Genomic DNA, 7,046 nt, shown 5'->3' with positions numbered 1-7,046 from the left:
TGTTCCTGATAAATTTTGTGCTAAAATAGTAACATAAATGAGATTGTAATGATGCAAAGTCCGGTCAGTGAACGCTACTGGCTGCACACTTCAAGGACTTGAGTATCTCAGATTATGGGCTAAATTTTGTCTTCTGTTTGTTTGATTGAATTTTTTTTTCCTTTTCTTTCCATCCAGGATGGTCAACCTTCCCACACCTGAGAATAAATTCTGGCTCCACAAAAGCAAGGAATGAAGACTGTATCCCCAAAGGACTACCTGACATTTGCATACCCTAAAAGCAGGTGTGCAAAGTGAGTCAGCTTTTTAAACAGCCCAGGAGTCATGACGGGATTAATGTCTGGTTTGGCTTAATTGACCCGCTTGCCTATCCATACTTATTTTGCATAGAATATACAGACATAGGATTTTTTGAAATAAAATTAAATTGTTTTCTCACAATGATTAGATTTGTGTTGCCTTCTGCAAAATGTTCAGCTTTCCACTATAATCACAGATATTCTCCTTTTTTATCATAATATTTTTACAAAGAGGTAAGGCTTGTGTAGAACTCATTCATCCTCTCGGTTCTGTTTTTCTGTCTGTAAAAACTTTAGGAACTTTCCCTTTCTAAATTTTCAGAAAAATGAGGGTGTTGTGTGTGCTTTACTTAAATCTTCAGTGGAAGATGTGCACACCCAGCATTTCACTGACAATCTTAAAGATGCCTGAAGGCTAAGGAGGGCCATGTGCAGATCCAGTCATACGCTAAAAGTGGAAGGAACAAACAGGGTTCTATCAGAGATGTGATGGAAATGAAAAATATAAACACCAAAACCTTCAATTTTATACTAATTTGTTTTTTTGCAATGATTGGCAAAGCCTTGAAACTCTTTTGTACTCCAGCTTAATATCTCTCCACACTGTGGGGGTAACAGGAGAATGTATTAGTATGATGTTTTAATAAATTTCCATGCTTTAATATTTTACAATAACATTAAGTATTTTTTTGGCATGCAATTAGCAGCATCCCAGTAAAATGAACAAAAATTAACACTGTGTTCTCAAATCCACTCTCTGTAGTCTCAGCAAAACTCATTGTGTCAGTTAACTTTGAATACATGATTAATGGTTTTTTTTCTAATGGTTTTAGGTTCTAAATTGTCTCTTAAAAGATCTTTTTCTCTTTAAAGAAATTTTGCACTTTGCAACCTAACATGCACTATTTTGGAAGTGACAGCAGTGATATGACTATAATTTCTACCAGGAGGCTCACAGGTAATTTAGGATAAATCCTGTAATTGTTTTATGTAGTTAATATTTAGTTTAAATATCAAATACTTACTTCATATTTAAAACCTAGACTCTAAAAATTAATTTCATTATAAAATCTCAGACTTCATTCTATAGGAAAAGTTTGGTTTTAGGATGAAATGGTTTAGACTTCAACAAACTTATTTAGATACTTGTTTAACTGCTTTGTGATAACAAAACTGCATATCAGGGATTAGGTTTTGAAGATTATCCAAATGTGGTAACCAAAGTATTTACTTTCATATTTAAAGATGAGAGTGTATCTAACTGGTTACTAATTTGAAGACTGTCAGGCATTCTGAAATTGCTAGGTTGTAATAGTTGTTAAGCATATTTATCAAAAAGAAAAAAAAAAGTCAAAAATTATATTCAAAGTATTAAATCAGCCCAAACCCAAAAATAACAATGTTAAAGCATAAGAAATTCTTATGACAGTTTTCTCCTGGTGTGTAGATAGTATTGTCTATCCTTTTTTGCATTTTACTTCAAACTAGTGAAAATCCCTCAACTGTATGAAATTTGCTTCTAATTTTCATATGAACAAAAAATTACTAAATTATTTCCAATAACTGGACTAGGTTGGCAACTTGTTTTACTGAATACTTTAGCTCCTTTTTGTAGAAATAAGGTCATCTGATGCTTTAAAGCAATAAATGATAGCATTTTTTTAAGTAACTTTTTTATTATAACATATGGATTATACCACAAATTATAACAAATACTACAGCAAATGGATTTGGTACTTAATATTTTATTCTACTCTTTTTTTTATTATTATTATTTTGCTCAGTTCATACCCCTTGGAAGCTCACTAGAGTTAGAGGGCTCACATCCTGGAAAATGTAAGTAAGTATAGAGACTTTTAAGTCTTTTTTTTTAATCAGGCTTCAGTTATTCTGAGCATGTCAGCTCTTGAATGCTGAAGTTACTTTACAGTTAAAGCACAGCAAGAATCAGCTCAGGCTATGCAGAACCTTGCAAAGCTGATCTCTTTGAAATATGTCCAAATAGATATTCAAATCACTATTACAACATAAATCAAAAATGCTTTCCACATTTTACAGTGTACTTCATATGACAAGAACATTTCCTCTCAGTTATGATTCTTTTTCAGAGTGGAAATCTTCAACTTGATGGTACTTGATGGCAAAAGAATGTTCACTGAAGTGTGGCATAACGCTATGGCGTGTTCACATTCAAATTTTAAGTAATAAAAAATATGAGGGAGTGGAGGAAAGAGATCTATTTATCAGATGATTTATCCACTAAAACAATTTAAACTTGTAAGCCCAAATTTATTCATGATGTTAGTGCCATTGCAGCACAGGAGATTTTATCCCTGCTGCTTTTCTTCCGTGGGTGTTGCTGTCAAAGCTTCCCAGTCGCCTTGGTTAATTCATTCCGTGTGCCAAAAGTAATTATCCCAAGTTCCACGCTGCCTGCAATGATGTGAAACTTTGGACTGTGTGCAGCTATGATGTCATGAGGCAGTCATTAATGTGAGTGAGAGTGGCTCACCTGGAGGCCTGAAGGCCCATGCCAATGAATCACATTGCCATATGAAAGATATTGATTTAATCATTCTGATTGCAGGCCTGTCAGAAATGTAATTGTCCACTGGAAGTACAAATGTGTAAATGGACATCCCAGCAAAAGGCAGCAATCTTTCTAAGTAACATTTTACATTTATTCAGATCATTCCACTTGTTTTCCTCCTCCTCGTGCCCCCAGCCCGAGTCTGTTATTGATATAAAGGTTGAAGCTCAGGCAGCTTAACTGTTATGTGGAATGACCTTTACTTTTAATATTAATATATTATCGTAAAGTCTATGAGACTCATAAATGCAATTTTAGAATTCATATGAAATGCCATGTGCTGAACCTATTGCAACTTTTCCTCTAGTCCTGTGGCAGGTTGCAAACTATGCGAATTAATATGCATCATATTCTTTCCCCTTTATTTACTTAGAGAGGTTTGCAGAGCAACTTTATCAAGAGTAACATTATCAAGAGCTTTCCTGCAAGCTTCTTTATCATATTCACATCCGTGTCTGCTCGACACTTGTCACTGTCAATCAAATCGCAATAATACGCAGATGATTTGCTCATTTGGTTTAATAAAATCTCTCTGCTTATTTGCACTGCAGTCATTATGCCACATAATTGCTCCGCCGCCGAGGTGAAAGGCAGCCAGTTGCCTGGGGGATAAGAAGAGACTATTGCTATATGAAGGATTTGTTTCTTTGCCTCTGTCTCTCCCTAGTCACTCATATCCCTAAAATTAATATTGTATTTGAATCCAGTCCTGCTATTCTTATGCAGGCTAACATTGTTATTACTTATTATTTGGATGTGAAGTCATTTATTTTTAGTTTTGATGTCCAGGCTGTCAAGCTAAATTTCATTGTGTACTGCCACATACGATTTTTAACTGCCATTTAAACTTGATTCAAAATCCAAATTATGAAGAGAACACGTTCAAAGGAATGGTCTGACAGGAAGTATAGCTACAATTTTTATTTCCCAGGAAATCAAAGTATAGATCTTGTTATTGTTCTGTGGTGGAGATATGTGCGGCTTTCATACCTCATAATCTTTTTTGTATTGGCTGGACACTGTGATTCAGAAACAGAAAAAGGGGGGCTATTTATGCATATGAGCAGCCCTTAGGGTGCAAAACAAAGGCATTCACTTCCAGAAATGATAGAGCACAGAACTAGCTCAACTGACTGTTGTAAATTCCTGAATGATTTGTACTCCATTTTCCAGTAGATTCTACTATGACGGATGGTGGAAGCAAAAATGAGGAATCTATCCCTGTAACACAAACCTTGCTCCTTCGCTGCACAGTTAATAAATCAGTCACTGCCATGTGATAATAATTACCAGCCCATACTTTTGGGGTGATTCCACCTCAGTGGCATACTCGTTAGGAGCCTGAAATACTTCATATTTAAATGTATTCCAAAAAAGTGCCTAGTGTTTCTTTTAAAGAAAATTAAAAACTAGGCTAAAATTCCATATGAGAGACTATGTCTATGTTCAGCTTTCCTATTTTTATTCAAAGTCCTGCATTGAGCTTAACTGGGATTCTGTTTGCAGGCCAGAGGAAGTGCTAATGCTTTAAAGCTGTTCAACTTAGCATACATTTTTATTTGTATAAAGTCAATCTAATAGTATTCAGATATAGAAAGAGAGAGTGATGAGCTGTAATATTACATAGGGATAGTTAATGGGGAGCCCATTAATTCACAGAAGTCCCAAAAAGGGGTAATAAGTCACCTCCAGCCTTTCTGGTAGGCCATTGCAGTTCATCCAGTCAATGTGATACTGAACCCAACAGCAAGATTAAAAAAAGTATTATACTGTGAGATTTTCAAGCTCACTTTATAGAAAGCAAGAGATTCAGTAGCTGAAGTGGTTAATCACTCTCACTATTAAAATATTTACTGAATGTCTTATCCAAAATTAGTTCTTGTTATGGTTTTCCACACTAAATGAAAGAGATTTATCTGCCAGAATTTTTGCTCTTTTTTTATTGTCATCTGAATGAGTTCTTTCTCAGTAGTATTTAGCAAAATCATAGATCCCTTAACATAACCCTGGTCTCTCCTCCACCTTTCTATGTGTACAGTGCTCCTTGCTTTTCTCACAGGTAAGTAATGACATCCGTTATCTAAGCAATGTTTTGTATAAAGTGAACCTCTCTTCCAGGGGACAAGTAGGCATAGCTTTTGTAAGGAACAGGTAATACTGGGATTTTTTAGTTCTGTTTTGGTTGGGTTTTTTAATTATAAGAAAGGACTGAATTTATTTTTTTTTTCATTTAGTATTTAGTTTGTATTTTTTGAACATATCTGTGAAGCAGTTGTGATCATCCTTTAGCTACATATCTTGATTATTATTTACCACTTTGAATGGATTAAACATTTCTATTATCCAAGTATGCTCTTAAGTTATTTCTTAGGGGAAAAAATATATTAGGTCTGTCAGCAACCCATGATATAAAACATTCTAGATGTGACAGTGTGTGCAGTGGAGTTCAGCTGGGCTGTGTGTTCTGACCCCAGCCATTCCATGTGGGCTGTGGATATCAGAAGCACACTCCAGCTAGGTGGCACAACATAGCTTGCCTAGGCTGCTTTTGCTTCATGAATCATCTTGCATGCTCCCCCTGTGCATTCTACAAACAGTACAGATTTATTCTAACTCAGGACTCTGATTATCCTTCCTGAGTAACAAAACGTTCAGCAAAGGAAACCGGTAAAAGCACTACTTTTCCTTTGGGTAGTTAAACACCCATAGCTGGAGACTGAGTGAGCAGGAAAGGGAGATGTGAGTTTTTTCCTTTGAGACAACTAATTCAGCAGTCTGCATAGCTGTTACAGTTTACACAATATTTTTTTCTGTAGAAAACAATTTCCCATCCTGTCCTCTTCCATAATTTACTTTTGCTTTCATACTGTGTTCTGCCCCAAATAGCTGTTCACTGCAGACCTGCTGCTGCTGCTGCTTGTACACAGTAGCCTGTACAGACAGGTCTTGAAGCTTGAGGTCTTGTGAAGGAGATCAAGTAATGAACAGGTTGATCTGAAAGCTTCTAGCATCTCTCCATCTTTGGAGATATTGAAACCACAGTTGGATGTGGTCCTGAGCGGTCTGCTTCAAGTGGTCCTGCTACTGAGGAGGGGGATTGGATCAGACAGTCTCCAGAGGATGATTCCAAACTCATCCTTTCTGTAATTCAAGGATGCAGAAGTGCCATATGACTTGGAAAAGCTTTTTATGTTAAGGGTATAAACATATAAAATTATCTATTGTCATTATTTGGTAGGAAATATCTTAAATAATAAATATCTTAATTTTAAATATGTTTATTTTGTCACTGTGGCTGATTTGGCTCTATAAATGCAATGAGTGTTAGGAAGAAATGTTGACTATTGTGTGGGTGATGGTTTTCTCACATGGAAGTACAGCTGCTCTGTTTCTATTGTCTGGATGTTGGCTCGTGTTCTCCTTTCTGTACACAGCCCACTGCATGTTCCTTTCCAAGAGCATCCTTATGCAATTTACAGCAGGAAGTAGCAGCAGTTTTAAAACAAAAATGTTGGCTGTATTTTTTGTAGAGATATCTTAGTTTCAGACAAGCTAGCATATTGAATTATGTCTTGCACTAGGAAAAATAATATTAGTTTATCTAAGAATACAGGGCTTGGCTAGGTGTGCAGCTGCCATAATTACTTAAGAAAGATGTGTTTGAATTACCACTCGGTTCATTTATATACACAGACTTGTGTATACACAGACATACACACTGAGGCTGTCATAAATTAAAGAGAATGGGGAGTTTCTGTCCAGCTCAAACACTCAAACCACTTGTCTGTGTTCAAAACTTTGGAGAGCAGGATTTCAGAAGGACTGAAAATAATAAATTAATTTATAATTACACAGTATATAATTAAATAATGAAAATTAATTAAATTGTGACAGTAGTTCTTTGCTTGACTATTGAATAAGTTACTTGACATTTTTCAGCAATATTCTTGGCTTTAAATTTGAACCAATATATAAAATAACACAGAAAATACTACACTAGGGAACATTCTATCCAGGATTTTCATAAAAGAGAGAAATCTAATATTATACCTTAGTATTAATTAACATTAGATTTACTATCTGAAAGAAGGTATTTAAAATGTTGCAGAACGAGACGTTTATCTTTTTATAGTCTCTTTCTCATAATCTTCATTTTC

This window comes from Cyanistes caeruleus, chromosome 12, assembly GCF_971803275.1.
Source record: "Cyanistes caeruleus chromosome 12, bCyaCae1.hap1.1, whole genome shotgun sequence".
In the NCBI taxonomy this organism is placed as follows: domain Eukaryota; kingdom Metazoa; phylum Chordata; class Aves; order Passeriformes; family Paridae; genus Cyanistes; species Cyanistes caeruleus.
Note: the sequence above shows the minus strand (reverse complement) of the source record.